Genomic DNA, 17362 nt, shown 5'->3' with positions numbered 1-17362 from the left:
TTTTTAATTGATCAGACAACATCAATATACCTCCTTCAAAATAATCACCTATATATTTCATCCCCTTTTGGAACCAATTATATAAATGTTTATTATCCATTGTAAAAGGAATAAGCCTATTTTGAATTAAAGTTCTTTTTGCTTTATAAAGATAAAGATTTCTTTATCTCATCGTCCATATTTACCTTATTCCATAAATCAATCAAGTGTCTTAATATAGGAGATTCTTTTTTTTCCTGTATCCATTTGGATTCCCATTTATATATAAAATCTTTTGGTATGTTTTCTCCTATCTTATCTAATTCTATTCTAATCCATGCCGGGTTTTTTTTTTCATCAAAAAAGATGCAATAAATTAAGTTGGTTTGCTTTATAATAATTCTTAAAATTTGGAAGTTGTAACCCTCCTAAATCAAATTTACATGTCAATTTTTCCAATGATATTCTTGACATCTTTCCTTTCCAAAGAAATTTCCTTACATATTTATTCAGTTCTTGAAAAAACTTCTGAGGTAATTGTATTGGTAAAGTTTGGAATAAATATTGCAATCTAGGAAATATATTCATTTTTATAGCATTAACTCATCCTATTAATGTTATTGGTAACATCGCCCATTTATCAAGATCCTCTTTTATTTTATTTAATAATGGCAAATAATTTTGTTTATATATATTTTTTTTTACATCATTATCAACTCTAATACCTAAATATTTTATCCCATTTATTGACCATTGAAATTGAGTTACTAATCGACATTGATTATAATTTCCTTTGGTAAGGGGTAAAATTTCACTTTTATCCCAATTTACTTTATACCCTGATACCTTTCCATATTCTTCCAATCTGAAATATAATCTTTGCAAAGATTGCAATGGATTTGTTAAATAAATCAAAACATCATCAGCAAATAAATTAATCTTATATTCTTCTTGATTAACTCTAAAGCCCCCAATGTCTGAATCTGTTCTGATTAATTCAGCTAATGGTTCTGTTGCCAATACAAATAAAGCAGGTGATAATGGACAGCCTTGTCTAGCTGACATCGTTAAGCAAAATAGTGTTGAAATCTGACCATTTGTAACTACTTTAGCTTGAGGATTAGTATTTAAGGTTTTAATCCATTGTATAAAGGGTTTTCCTAACTCATATTTTTCCAATACCTGAAATAAAAAATCCCATTCCAATCTATCAGGTGCTTTTTCTGCATCCAAAGCAACTGCCACACTCATTTCCTCTGTTTTTTGTGCCAAATGAATTATACGAAGTAACCGGGTTATATTATCCATTGATTGTCTGTTTTTAATAAAACCTGTTTGATCCATATGTATTAATTTTGGTAAATATTTAGATATTCTATAGATAAAATGTTTGCTATTATTTTATAATCTGTATTCAACAAAGAAATAGGCCTATATGATGTTGGTTTTAAAGGATCTCTCTTTTTTTGGCAATACACTTATGATCACTATTAAAAAAGATTGTGGGAGTTTATGCATTCTTTCCACTTGATATATTAATTCCATAAAAGGAGGAATTAATAAATCTTTAATTTTTTAAAAAATTCAGGAGGAAAACTATCTTCTCCTGGGGATTTATTACTCTGAAGTGATCCTAAAGCTTCTTCAACCTCTTTTAATGTAAAGGGCATATCTAATCCTTTCTGTTCTTCCAAATTTAATTTTGGAAGGGTTATTTGTGATAACAATTTATCTATCTCAGCAATCTTATTTTGTGATTCGATTGATGTAGTTCAGTATAAAAAATTTTTAAAGTTTCATTAATTTCTAAAGGTTTATAAGTAACCTTATTTACACTTGTTCTAATTGGATTTATTGTTTTAGAAGCCTGTTCTGTTTTCAACTGCCAAGCAAGAATCTTATGTGATCTTTCACCTAATTCGTAATATTTCTGTTTAGTTCTCATAATTACTTTTTCTGTACGATATGTCTGGAGTGTATTATATTGTAGTTTTTTATTAACAAGTTGTCTTCATTTTTCTTCTGTCATAGTCATATATCTTTCTTGAGATTCTTTTTCTAACTTTATGATATCTTTTTCCAATTGATCTATTTCTGCCATGTATTCCTTCTTAATTTTAGATGTATAACTTATAATCTGACCCCTTAAATATGCTTTCATCGCTTCCCATAATAATTTTATCCTCAATTGAATGTAAATCTGTATCAAAAAAAATTGAATTTGTTTTTTCATAAAATCACAAAAATCTTTACGTTTTAATAAAATGGAATTAAATCTCCATCTATAGATCGATTCCTCCTTGTCCGTCATTATCATTGTCATTATCAAGGGGGAATGATCTGACAGTATTCCTGCTTTATATTCCACACTTTTCACTCTATCCTGAATATTTTTTGATAATAAAAAAAATCAATCCTTGAGTAAGTTTTATGTCTATTTGAATAAAATGAATAATCTCTTTCTCTTGGATTAATTTTTCTCCATATATCAATCAGGATTAAATCTTTCATTAATGATAAAGTTAGTTTTATTACTTTTGATTTTGTAGCAACTTTAGTTGACCTATCCAAAACTGGATCTAAACAAAAATTAAAGTCTCCACCTATTAATATTTTATCATGTGCATCAGCCAAGTTCAAAAAACCTTCTTGTATGAATTTTGCATCATTTTCATTTGGTGCATAAATGTTCATAAAAGTCCATAATTCTGAAAAAATTTGACAATGTATAATCACATATCTCCCCACAGAATCAATTACTACATTTTGTATTTTAATTGGTAAAGTTTTATTAACCAAAATTGCAATTCCTCTCGATTTTGAATTAAATGAAGCTGCAATGACATTTCCAACCCAATCTCTCTTTAATTTCTTATGTTCTGTTTCTGTTAAATGTGTTTCTTGTAAAAAAGCTGTATCTCCTTTCATTTTCTTAATATATGTTAAAACTCTTTTTCTTTTCACAGGTCCGTTAAGTCCATTAGCATTAAAACTTAAAAAAATAAGTAAATTAATCATTCATAATACCTTGGGAACTCTTTGAAATTCTCCATGTTTCTATGAGTCTCTCCCCAACCATCCAGGCAAAAAAGAAACATAGAAAAAAGGTAACTAATATATAAGGGGAAAAAAACCCATTAATGTTGCGAATAAAAAATAACACAACATTACCCCCCCATTTAACGGGTCATGGCAATTGCCATGATTGTACACGTGAAACTCGCAGCCATCGATCAGGAGCTCCTCCAGCTTCCCCGCAAAAAAAAAAGAAAATATATTAGTGAAGAAAAAAAAGAAAATAATTAATGTCTCTACTCCCAATTAATACTCCTCAACTATTTTTGTTTTCCTTATAAATGTCCGTCAAGTCCAACCTTATTTCAGTCTTCATCATTAGTCCACTTCATTTCTATAATTCTTTAGTCCTCTTCGTGGATATCAGGTAATTCTTGTACAAATTTCTCCTTTTTCCGGTAGTCAACGAAAAATCTTCTTTCTTCGTTATCCAGGAAAATGATCAATTTTGCTGGGTAGCTCAATAAAAATTTATAGCCCTTTTCCCATAAAGATTTTTTCACTTGATTAGATTCCTTCCGCCTCTTCAGAAGATCGTAACTTATGTCTGGATTAAAAAAAAACTCTTTTCCCTTCTATTATCAATGGCCCATTTCTCTTTTTCGCACCTTGAGTAGCTGCCTTCAAGATCATTTCTTTATCTTGGTACCTTAAACATTTTATCAAAATTGATCTTGGATTTTGATCTTGTTGAGGTCTTGGTCTTAAAGCTCTGTGTGCTCTTTCAATTTCAATTACTTGGCTTCCTTCTTTCATTTCCAAAATTTTCGGAATCCATTCTTGAAAGAATTTTATTGGATTTTCTCCCTCTGTTCCTTCCATAAGACCAACAATTTTAATATTATTTCGTCTACTAGAGTTTTCAAGCGCATCTATTTTTTCCAACATCCGTTTTCTTTCTATTGTCCAGGCAAGATTATTGTCTTCTATCTTATCTATTCTTTCAGTGTTTTCTTCCATTTTTACTTCCATCTCTTTAACTTTATTATCCATCTTCTCTTGTTTTTCCACCACATTATCAAGTGTATTCTGCATCCTTCTTATATCTGTTCTTATAGCTTTTAATTCATTCATCATATATATCAGGATATATCTTATGTCCCCTTTAATCTCCTCCTTCTTTTCCTCTTCTTCATCCTCTGTATTTCCCAAAGAGTCTGATTCCACTTCCGATTCACTTCCAATTTTTCACTTCCAGCCGTAGTCGGGATTTGTAGTTTTGAGAATATCTGTTCATGCATGCTTGTCTCTTCGCGCATGCGTTGTTCTTGCCGTTTCTTCTCAGAGACCGCCGGCATTGCTGCAACTTCCTGTCCCGCATCATCAGAAGCGCCATGCACTTCGCCGGGAGGAGATCCAACTTGAGTCCGAGGCTTCGCCGAGACGGTTAAGCCTTTTCCCCCGCCGATTTGCGCAGTCTTCGAAGTAGTAACTTTCTTCTGTTTCGGTTTAGAAGCAATATCCAAAAATAATCCTGAGTTGCTTATAAACAGTTTCTAGTAGGTATTTATTAACTTTTCTTCATTTAAACCCTATTTCATTACTTTTTATGAGGGAGCTGGATTCCCAACGTTTCGACCCTACGTCATGACGTGACGCCCCCTCACCCTGCTTATTTAATCTATATGCTGAACATATGAGGAATGCTGGTCGAGAGGACTCAAAATGTTGCAGTGAAAATTACCAGACAGAATATTAATAAATTCAGATATGCATGTGATACTATTCTAATGGCTGAAAGTGAGGAGGATCTGAAGAAGCTTCTAATGAAAGTGAAAGAAGAAAGTGGAAAGCTGGCTTCTTGCTCAATATTAAGAAAATATTAAGAAAAACAGCCAGTCCTATTAACTGTGGTAATAAATGGAAAGGAAATGGAAGCAGAGACGGATTTTTTCTTCCCTGGTTCAAAGCTTTTTATAGATGGTAAATGTGATAGCCTTTTCAAATTTATTGGGTAGGAGAGCTATTTTGTTGCATTGGAAGGATCCTAATCCACCTACTGCTTTTTTCAGGCTCTCCTCCATTATGTTTTGTTTAAACTTGGAGAAAATTAGAAGTCGGACGTTCGATACATCTTTCAAATTTGACCAAACCTGGCCACCTTTTATTCAATATTTTCATACAATCTAATTTATTTTCTTTTCTTGCTCCCTCCGTGAAGTTTCAGATTTGACTAGAAGGACGTTTTCTTCTTTTTTTTGTAATCTTGTCCTCAAATGGACTGCCCAGTCCTTTTTTTTGTTTTAGGTTAGTTTAGTGTTTTTTTTTCTCTTCTATAAATAGAACATTTCCAGTCTTTTTTGTATGAATTGTCAAGAGGAGTTATGGTTCTCTGTTTTTATATTCTTGCTTCCTGCTATAATTCTCAACCTACTTAGCAATCCAGAACATGAATATACCCAACGATAGCCTCCACCACTGTTTGTGGGACAAATTCCACAGATCAAACAACCTTTGGCTGAAGTAATGTCTCTCATCTGTTTTAAAGTGATTATTCTGAGGCAGCACTCTCAGATCCCAGACTCTCCGTCTAATCCAGACACCTTCCCCACTCCCACTGCATCCAGACTTGTTGTTACTCAGTTGGTAAATAATCACCCCCACCCTAACTTCAACCCCCCCCCCCCACCAACCCTAGATTTTGTGGCAGGGGGTTGATTTACTTTTCTGCTAGTTTGGCACACCATTGTGGCCGAAGGGCCTGTTCCTGTGATGTACTGTTCCATGTTCTGTTCTATCTTCAACATCTTGTTTTTCTGTTTGAGTATCTGCCCGCTGGGAGATAGACAGGTGACAGTGAGGGGGAATTTCCAAATGTGAATTGAATTCTGAAACCCCGGTCTATGTCTACTGGTGCAAACACAAAACAGTGTATTTAATCACAGCCTCTCCCTGTGAGGGATGGAATAGGAACTCATTCTCTGCTTTGCTTCCAAAGAGACTTCAGAACCAAACATCTGAGCACAGAACAGAAATACTCGCTCAACAGCTCATAAACCCGGACAACTTGATTCCCTGATTCATTTTATCTGGGTCAAGACATGTGTGGTATCCCAGGATGCAACCTCAGAGGGTCACAGCCCTCACCGAGAGCCTCGTACATCTTTTCCACATCTCACACTGGTGTTCCCGCATCTCACACTGAAAGATTCATGCTACCAATATCCAGCCCCCGGAGACGTCTGCTTCATTGCGGAACATCCAGCTGCATCTGTAAAAGCACCAACGTAGAACGAAGCCCAAACACTGACAGTTCCATATTCCTAGAGCCCCCATCCCAAGATTGTATCTCAAGCACCAGCTCTCCCAGGGCTCTTTGCTGCCGGTAATATGCGGCAGTGTCTCAGCTAATCCCTGTTCAAAAACTTACACTCCCACACCAACCCATGACAGAACTGGAGCCCGATGATCCTCTTTCTAGACAGGGATTAGCTGTAAAACATGGGCCTTGGATCACAAAGAGGGTGCTGATACATTTTAGCTTGTTCCCACATTATTTTATTGTTGAGTGCGGTGTAGCCCAGGTCAATTAGCAGCCACTTTCCCCGTCGTGTAACGGGAACAAAATGTTTTAAATATAAAATTGAAAATATAGCACTGGAAACTCAGTGCAGGAGATTTCATTTTGTTTCTTTTGATGCAGAAACGATGACTAACTGCAAGATGTTTGACCCCCAGAACAGAATCGCATAAATACAATCCCTACAATTTTCTTCATTCCATCCTGGACAGTAAATGCTGAAAACATCCTCGTATCTGAGGCCACTCTCTCTCCGCTGAGAGTCAGCAACCAGAGAGCGATAAACGTGTTCAACACTCTCTGCAGCTCTGGTGAGCTGTTGCCTTGGTGACGGAGGAAGTGCCTCGCAAAGATAACTGAGCGGGGAAATAACAAACTCAGTGTGACACGTTCTCGGTTTCATTGTGACAAAGATGAACTGAACATTCATCCATTTTGTAATGGTGATACTGAAATTCCAGCGGTTGTTTTTACCCCTTGGAGGTGCATTCAGTAAATCTCAATGTGGTTCCAGCTCTACAGAGCTCTCAGCAGTGCAGACGCTGGTCCAAAATAAATCGCAGTGTTGTATACGACCTATAAGTTAGATATAATATAAATTAGATATGGCCCTAGTGGCTAAAGGGATGGAGAGAAAGCAAGTACAGGGTTCTGAGTTGGATGATCAGCCATGATCATACTGAATGGCGATGCAGGCTCAAAGGGCCGAAGGGCCTACTCCTGCACCTATAAGCGCACAGTGAGAACTGCCAAGTGCATCATTGGAGCCTCCCTGCCCTCTATTGTGGACCTGTACTTTTCCAGGTTGAAGAAGAGGGCGGGGAACATCATAAAGGACTCCTCCCATCCTGCGCACGGACTGTTTGATCTGCTTCCATCTGGTAGCCACTTCAGATCCCTCCAGACTAAGACTAATAGGCATTGGAGAAGTTTTTTCCCTACTGCGGTCACTTTGCTGAACAGTTAACTGCCGGTTAACAGTCAGCTAACTATTACTTGGATTGCACTACCTGTATGTATAATCTATATTTTCATTTATATTTATCATTATTATTATTGTTATGAGCAGAGAGACAACATCTGACAGAAGTAAATTCCTTGTATGTGCATAGGTACTTGGCGATTAAAGTCTGATTCTGATTCTGATTCTGATTTTCTATGCTTTCTACGACCTGTCTGCAATAAATGTCGATTATGTGTAGAAGTTTCAATTGAGATTCACAGAGCCATTACAGCACAGACACAGGGTTGTTAAAGTCCATTCAGTCCGTGCCATGTTCGGTGTGGTTCCGTCCCCCTGCACCCAGACCATAGCCCTCGATACCTCCCTCATCCATGTACCTCCCCAAACATCTCTGAAATACCACAATCGGACCTTCATCTCTTACATCTGCTGGGAACTTGTTCCGCATTCGCTCCACCCTCTGAGTGAAGTAGTTCTCCCTCAGATTACCCTTAAATGTGTCACTTTTTGCCCTGAATCCATGATTTTACCCAACCTGAGGGGGAAATGACTAACTGCATTCACCCTATTTATACCATCATAGATTTCTATATTTCAAGCAGGGCTTCCCCACCTAGGGTCCTGGACCCTTCCTCTAAATGTAGGGGCAAATGGCATAGAAAAGTTGGAATCCTGCTAGGATACCCCATCATTCCCCTGTATTCCAGGTAATCGAGTTCTAACCTGTTCAACCTATCACTATAATTATTTCCTGAAATACTAGCAATGTCCGTGTAATTTTCCCTGCACTCTTTCACGCTTATCGACATCTTTCCTCCAAGTAGCTGGCCAGAACTGCACTCAATTCTGTTTTTTTTTTTTTTTTTTTTTTGGATTCCCGGTGTCTTTTACAACTTTAGCATTAATGTCCAGGCCCCTCTTCATAATAGCCTGCGTTATAATGGTCAATATGTCCTAAACTCTCTTTACAACGCTGGTGTTACTTTAAAGGAATTGTAGATCTGTAACACCCACGGCAGGACAATCGGGCTCAAAACAGTTATTTTCACCAAACAGTAAGCCTGATTAACAGCTCTACTCACTAACCCACCCTCCGCACCCCACCCATTACTGGTTTAACATTTCCTGACAGTTCTAGGCACTCCTCTGCTTAAAGTCACTTTATGGACAGACAATCAATGTGATTCTCCGTAGGTCCAGGCTTTCCTGTGCCTAATGTCACTTTACGGACATAGAATCAATGTCAGTCTCATATATCCAGACAATCCTGTGCCTAACGTCACTTTATGGACATACAATCAATCTCACAGACCAGAGTATTATGCAATATTGCAAAGGGAGAATGGCTGAATCAAAAAATGCAATGAAGTGGAAGGCCATATTAACAACAGCAAAGAAATGCACCAGAAAATTTAAGGAAATTACTGGTATTAAGAAAACCTCCTCTACAGGATGCCTAGAATCAGCAGATGGACCCATCCTAACGGATAAAGTATGTGAGAGGTGGATTCAGTATGTAGAGCAGCTTTTTGAGATAATAGAGGGAACCCCCATATATTAAACACCCTAATTCTGGCCCTCTTATTACCGAAGAAGAAATAACTAAAGCAATGAAAAGCATGAAACAAGGTAAAACCACTGGACCTGATGGAATTTCAGTGGAAATGATACAAGCCCTAGAAGATCTGGGAGTAGATATTCTTTTTGAAGAGTATAATGGCATTTATGAGTCTGGTGTATTGCCTGGCGATCTCTTGAAATCAGTATTTATAACTCTGCCTAAAATTCCTGGAACTATTGACTGCGAAAATTATAGAACAATCAGTCTTATGAGTCACATAACAAAGATTTTGTTGAGAATTGTTCTGAGTCAAATTAAAAACAATTTAAGTCCAGAAAATTCTGAACTGTAATATGGATTTATTGAGGATAGAGGAACGAGGAATGCAATTTTCATATTACTAATGCTTTCAGAAAGGGCAATTGAATATCAAAATGATGTATTTTTATGTTTTATTGATTTCACTAAAGCATTCGACAAAGTGCAACATGAAAAATTATTTCAACTTCTCATTTAACTAAACATTGACGGAAGGGACAAATAACCGCTTCAAAATTCATATTGTAATCAATCGGTGGCGGTAAAAGATGATGATAATATAAGCAGTTGGACTAAAATTCAAAGGGAAGTTAGACAGAGATGCGTTGCTTCACAGAAATTATTTAATATCTATACTGAAATGATTCTCAGAGAAACAGAAGACCTAGATGGGATAAAAATTGGAGATGTTTCCATCAACAATATAAGATATGCAGACGATACCACTCTAATAGCAAGTGCTGCAGAAGACCTACAAATTCTCCTGGACAAAGTAGTACAAACAAGTGCAGATTTTGGTCTAACCATTAACTGTAAAAAAATAAGTATGTGGTAATATCAAAAGAGCAGGATACACCCAACTGCAAGTTGCCCGTCAGTAACAAAAGAGATTGAACAAAAGACCAGCGTTAATTACCTTGGTAGCTTTATATCACAAGATGCTAGAAGTAAAGTAGAAATAAAAAGAGTTGCCATTACCAAAACCAACTTCTAAAAAATGAAACCCATTTTTACCAACAGTCACATTTCTATGACAACAAGCCTCAGGCTACTAAAATGTTACATCTGGTCAATCTTGCTGTGTGCTTCCGAAATGTGGACTATAACATCAGAACTCCAAAGAAACATAGAAGCAACAGAAATGTGTTTTTTAGAAGAATGTTGAAAATATCACATAGAGACAGGGTAGCTAACGAGACAGTACTCCAATGTACCCACACCAAAAGATCTTTAATGAGAACATTAAATGAGAGGGAACTTCAATTCCCGGGGCATGTCATCAGAAAGGGAGAAATAGGATGTCTTACAATGCAAGGCCGTATGCCTGGGAAAAGCGGAAGAGGAAGGCAAAGAAGAACATATATGGACAGCGTGAAAGAACTAACAGATCTAAGTGTGCGAGATATCATTGACGCTGTGAGGGATCATTGGATGTGGAGAGCCATGATCGCCCAAGCGTGTAACGCGCAAGTCACATGCAGAAGAAGAATCAATGTCAGTCTCTCATGTCCAGACACCCCTTTGATTAATGTCACTTTATGGACATACAATCAATCTTTTTAAACTGTCATACTTCATGTATTGTGTTTTGTTTATTATTGTGGTCTCCATCATTTTGGTTTTTTCTTCTGTCCTGAGTAACAATTATTTTGTTCTCCTTTACACTTGTGACTGGAATGACATTAAACAATCTTGAATCTTGAAACCTGGGTAAAATACCACGACCAATCACATTATCTATGTTCCCTCTTGATTTCATGAACTCCTATAATGTCACCCTCATTCTCCTCTGCAATGAAGATCCAGCTCGGCCAAAAGCTTCCTATGACTCGGCCCTGTAGTCCAGGCAACATCTTCAGCAATCTCTTCTGCACCCTCTCCAGCTTGATAATATATTTACTACAGTAGGGTGAACACTACGGGACATAATACTCTGTGTAGCCATGTAAATTCAGATACAAATCAATGGCATGAATAATAAGTTACAGAGGTCTCAACACTGACACTCACATCCCACTCGTCACAGGCCTCCATTCGCTTGAACCATCTGCATTCAACCCCTCTCCTTCTTGTTCTCGAGTCCGGTGTGAATCCACCTCGCCAGCTCCCTGTGAATCCCACGTGACCGAACCTCCCCGATCAGCTACCATGCGGAAACTTGTTACAGACTTTACCAAAGTTCAGATGAACAACATCACTGCCCAACTTCACCTAACGCCCTAGTTCATTCTTTTTTTAAAAAACTTTTTTTATTGAGTTTTCAAATGATTACAGAAAGGAAAAAATATATACCCTTCCCCCTCCCCTTAGCCCCTCCCCCTAACATCCCTATAGAAAAAAAAAGAAAAAAAATGTAAGAAAGAGTGCCTGGATATCGGAAGATCCCCACATGCTCCACGGAGTTCGTAATAACTTTAGTATATATGTTTCTTTCTTCCCCCAAATACCCAATTATTTTATCTTCGGAGCACCTATATATTTAATCCTGTCTTTTGTAAACAAGGGCGCCAAATTTTCAAAAATGTTTCATATTTATCTCTTAAATTATAAGTAATTTTTTCAAGTGGAATACAGCTGGAAATTTCATTCTTCCAACGATCTATACTTAAGTATGAATCCGAGTTCCAAGTAACTGCAATAGCCTTTTTGGCTACTGCCAGTGCAATTTTTATGAATTCTTTCTGATATTTATTCAATTTGGGTTTCGGTTTTATACCGTCAATATCGCCGAATAAAAATAATATCGGGTTATGTGCAAGTTTTGTTCCAATAATTTGTTCCAGTAAAACTCTTAAATTTGTCCAAAAAGGTTGAATTTTAGAACAAGTACAAGTAGAATGTAAAAAAAGTACCAATTTCTTGGTTACATCGGAAACACTGATCAGATAAAATTGGGTTTAATTTATTTATTTTTGTGGTGTAATATATAATTGATGTAAAAAATTATATTGCACTAATCTTAACCGGACATTTATTGTATTTGTCATACTATCAAAACATAGTCTTGAAGAAGTTGTTTCTTCAATTTTAATATTCAAGTCACTTTCTCATTTTTGTCTTGACTTACGGACTCCTTGTTTAATTGCCTGTTTTTGAATCAAGCTATACATACAAGAAATAATTTTTTTAGTTTTTCCTTTTTGTATTAAAGTTTCTATTTCATTAGATTTCGGCAATTACATTGTTTGATCTAATTTTTCTCTTAAATAAGCCCTTAGTTGGAAGTAACAAAAAAGAGTGTTGTTTGATACTTCATATTTATTCTTTAATTGATCAAATGACATTAATATACCTCCTTCAAAACAATCTCCTATATATCTAATCCCTTTTTGAAACCAATTATATAAAAGTTGATTATCCATTGTAAAAGGAATAAGTCTATTTTGAATTAAAGATCTCTTTGCTAATAAAGATTTCTTTGTCTCATCATCAACATTTATCTTATTCCATAAGTCAATCAAATGTTTTAATATAGGAGATTCTTTCTTTTCCCGTATCCATTTAGATTCCCATTTATATATAAAATCTTCTGGTGTATTTTCTCCTATTTTATCTAGTTCTATTCTAATCCATGCCGGTCTATCTTTCTCAAAAAAAGATGCAATGGGCCCTAGTTCATTCTTAACTAATCTCCAAAATACTTGACAGATATGATATCCTATTGGACAGTGTAGACGGTGATTTCCCCATAACCAATGCCCGACCGCCCGGGATTTCAGCTTCACTGCAGACTGAGAAAATTACGATCACAGCTGCAGAATTACCAACCTGGACTGAAGCCCGTATATTGCCAGTTCCATATCATCAGAGACACCAACCCAATATTATCACCCATACAAAGACGCCTTGGTGCCGACAATTTGCCGTGGAGTTCCTGCCATTTCTGATTCACAAACTAAAGTGGAATTGGAAGCTAATGACCCTCTGCCGGGGCCGGTGCTCAGGCCGGTTTCCCGGTCTGAAAAGAGGTTACACTTCAGCCTAACCCCAGCAGCGAAACCGAGCACATTTGATCACAATCTTCCTGCTGTGTGGGATCTTGCCCAGCACAGCTGGCTGCCATGTTTCCTGCAGTGTAGCAGGAACGAAATGTAAAATTATAAAGTAGAAAATGCTGGGAGCTCAGTACATCAGACTACATCTCTGAAAGGACAAATGGTGGAAGACCCAGTTCCAGAACCGAGACTGTCCAAGATGCTGCCGATCTGCTGAGCGTCTCCAGTATTTTCTCCTCCTTACTTTAAATTTCCCGCAACTGTAGTATTTTCTCCCTCTTCATTTTAATGCACAGATAGTAACTGATTGCCACCCTGAACTGTAAATGCCACCCCACCCCTAACAATTTGTTAATTCTGAATTCATACTGACCCTGGTGTAGTGCATCCCATACAGCCAATGCTCACAGCATCCTTTCCTCCCACTATCACTCTGTTACATTTGTTCCCGAGGCCACTGTCTCTACGCTGAGAGGCGGTGACCACAGAGCGATAAAAACTGCAACACTTGCTGCAGCTCTGACGGGCCGTTACCCTGGAAACAGAGAAAATGGCTCACCGAAAATAACCGAGAAAGGAAATAACAAACTGAACATCAGATGCTATGAGTCCCATTATGACAAAGATTAACACTGCAGCCATTTTGTAACGGTGAATCAAAAATTGAAATGGTTGCTTTTACCCTGCCACGTGTTGTGTCCAACTAAACCTTTGGTATTCCTAGCGAACAATAACTAACTAACTAATTAACTAACTAGCTAACTAACTAAATAAATAAACAAACAAACAAATAAATAAAGAGAAAGGTGCAAATACAAAACTTCACAAGGAAGACAAAGTTTAGAAGAGAGATTGCTGAAATATATCATTGCGGCATTGGGATACAGGCTGAGCAAACATGAACAAGACTTAACTCTCGCATTAATAGGGCCAGACATCGGGAAACACTGTCAGCATTTCGGCAAGTCGTAGCAATGGAAAGAAGATGGAATTTAACTTCCTAGTCCCCCAAGAGGACGTGAGAGATCTGGATCTCACTGTCCTGTCTGAAAGGGGAAAGATGAAACTACTCATACACGTGGAGGAGTCTCCCGAGGGTGCGATTACTCTGCTTAACCCTCGAGTCTGCAAGAACACAACAGGCTGAACGGCCGCTTCCAGTGTGCTGGAAATATGTAAAACAATTATCGACCCCAGGCGTCGATCCAGGTGAAGTTTGGATCCGATACCGGGCCGGGTGATGGAGGTAAAGTTCACCAGGTACGTCTTAATGGATGGGTTCAGTCTCGGCATCACCAACTCATCCCGTTCCTGGGACCAGAACACCAGGGGCTGAGCGGCGGCTCATCTCAGGCGGTTCGGTGTGAAGGTCCCATAACCCGGACCGACCATGACAGGTTGTGTCCAGGAAGCGGGACGAGGCCGCCAGTTCGAGGAAGTTAACGGGACTCTCTGCACAACATCAGGTTTCCCTCCCCTGGGATCGGCTTCAGTACTCACCGATGGGAAATCGTCGGTCGCGTTCACCCCGAGTGACCCGCCACAATATTGACCGATGGGAACTTGATCAATTTGCCCCGCAGACAGCGATCAGTCCACCGGCTCCACGCCAACGATCCACTTCAACAGAGAACGGAAATAAAACCCCGCCCATCCGGAGACTGTGAGAGCGGGGGCGGGGCCTCGGAAGCGTAAACAGCGGATGCTGCTGATCTGCGTTTGAAATGGGAGCGAGAAACTTGTCGGGTGGAGGGTCTCCCGTCTGAACCGATGACTCTGCTCCTCGCCCCTCACACACTGCCCGACTCACCGCATTTTAACCATACCTATAACGCATTTTACACGTTATTTCATATTTACACCAGCTACATTTTTTATTTTGCCATCGGTACCTTTGGCGTCCCCATCGCTCCACCTCTCGGATCTCGGAGTTACGGGTTCGATTCCCATCCCGATCCGATACAAAAGTCAGACCCGAAAAGGTTTCATTCAAATCACTTCTATCTTTATAAGTAATAATATTATTCACATTCCTCCAGCCTCACTGGACAGGATCACTGAAACATCAAGTGAGAAACAGCAGGAGAAAGCCATTCAGCCCCTCTAACCATCAACAAGATGGAACCTGCTCTCCCATTTCAGCCACATGTTTCTGCCCGATCCTCATTTCCTCAATCCCCTCGGTCCAAACACATCTGCCGCCCTCTGTTTTAAGTGAAGACGATCAGTGAAACTTCGTCGTCCTCCAGGAATCAGTGTGGTAAATCTCTAAACCATGTACTCTATAACCTTTTTGTTAATACTCCATGGAATTAAATTCCATTTCTGCAGCCCCGTGTTGCCCACCACTCACCTCCCACCCTCTGTCACTATTTTCATTTTCCCACCTCCCCCTCACCTGGATCCACCTCTCACTCCCCAGTTCTTGCCCCATCCCCACCCCTCACCTCTTTTCTCTGACTATTTCCCGTCCACTCTCAGTCCAGAGGGAGGGTCTCGGCCTGAAGTGTTGAGGGTCCATTTCCCTCCACAGATGCTGCCCGACCCACTGAGTTCCTTTGGTCTGTGTAACCCGTGTTAGTATGGCGAGCGGGATTTTACACCATATTCCAGGTACAATCTCAACAAAACCCAAATAATTGTTACGGTATTTATCATACTTAAACAGTAGAAAGCTTGCAAAGGCTGGAAATCCAAGGCAACACACAGAGAATGCTGGAGGAACTCAGCACAACAGGCAGTATCTATGGGGAAGAGTAAATAGTCCACATTTTGGACCACGAGCCTTTTTCATTACTGAGGGATGGGGGGGGGGCGGTGAAGAAGTGATCTGAATATAAAGGTCGGGGAAGGGAAAATGGCGAACTGGAAGCTGATAGGTGATAGGTGAAGTCAAGTCATGAGCGGGTCAAGGGCAGGAGATGAAAGAATTGGAGCATTGTCAATAGGACAAAGGGAAAGAGGAGACCCGGGGGGAAGTAATAGGCTGGTGAGCAGAAATGAAAGTTCAGAGTGGGGAATAGAGAAGGGGGTGGGGGGATTTGTTTAGTGGAAGGAGAATTCAATATCCATTCAATCAAGTTGGAGGGTACCCGGATGGAATATAAGGTGTTGCTCCTCCACCCTCTGGGCGGTCTCATCTTGGCACACGAGGAGGCCATTGATCGAGACGTCGGAATGGGAATCAGAATTGAAATGTTTGGCCACTGCGAAGTCCCCCTTGTGGCAGATGATACAGAGATGCTCGACAAAACGGTCTCCCAATTGATGGCGGGTCTCACCAATGTAAAGGAGGCCGCATCGGGAGCACCGGACACAACAGATGACCTCAGTAGATTCGCAGTGAAGTGTTGCCTCACCTGGAAGGACTGTTCTGTGTCTGAATGGAGGTGAGGGAGGGGGTGTACGGGTAGGTATAGCACTTAGGGCGTATGCAGGGATAAGTATCTGGAGGAAAATTAGTGAGGAGGGATGAATGAACAAGGGGACTGTGGAGGGAGTGGTCCCTGTTGACCCCTGTTTGTGACATCCTAAAAAGATTTGCATAAATGCAATCCCTACATTCACTAGTTATCTCTTTATTGCAACATAAACATCATATACTCCATACAGTGAATGCTCCAGGCATCCGGGTCTCCACACCGGCTCCTGAGACAACTGAGGGGCGGTGACCAGAGAGCGATAAATATGTTCAACACTCTGGAGCTCTGCTGGGCTGTTACCCTGGTGATGGAGGAAGTGGCTCAGCAGAACTAACTGCAAATAGGAAATAAGGAACAACCTCACATACTTTGAGTTTCATTGTGACAAAGATGAATGCTGAGCTCTCAGCCATTTTGTAATTGGGAAACTACAATTCTAATGGCTGTTTTAACCCTGTCTCGAGGTGCCTCCATTAAATCTGTTAGTAGTTTCATCTCTACAGAACTTACAGCAGTGCCGAAGCTGTTACAAACTCAAAACACATTGTTGGATGCGAAATGTCTGTTCCAAATGTGAAATATAGGATATTTACAAAAGGCCTCACACAATGCATTGTGGTGATAACCATTAAGGGTCCTTATTTATTCAATTAAGTAGTTAAAATGCCATTATATTCTTGTGCCTGCAATTAACCTATAACTACGATCAACACTAGGTATTCACACAGGTGATATTCAGATCCTGTTACTGGACAGAAGTATGGAAGATAATGTCCCTATATACAACTGAATACATTGAGAGTGTGA

General features: G+C 39.1%; 1 protein-coding gene across 1 annotated transcript in view; it reads right to left on the bottom strand.

Annotated features, from left to right (window-relative positions):
• The window catches only part of LOC140720667 (NACHT, LRR and PYD domains-containing protein 3-like), a 43897-nt gene extending 29143 nt beyond the window's left edge, over positions 1-14754 (bottom strand). Inside the window, exon 1 of the mRNA XM_073035520.1 lies at positions 14634-14754. The gene's annotated coding sequence lies outside the window, so the exon portion shown is untranslated. The remainder of the gene's footprint in view (positions 1-14633) is intronic.
• Positions 14755-17362: the final 2608 nt, after the last annotated feature.

Source organism: Hemitrygon akajei, unplaced genomic scaffold (assembly GCF_048418815.1).
Source record: "Hemitrygon akajei unplaced genomic scaffold, sHemAka1.3 Scf000045, whole genome shotgun sequence".
NCBI classification, from domain to species: domain Eukaryota; kingdom Metazoa; phylum Chordata; class Chondrichthyes; order Myliobatiformes; family Dasyatidae; genus Hemitrygon; species Hemitrygon akajei.
The sequence above is the reverse complement of the archived record's forward strand: the minus strand, read 5'-3'. Positions and strand labels throughout refer to the sequence as shown.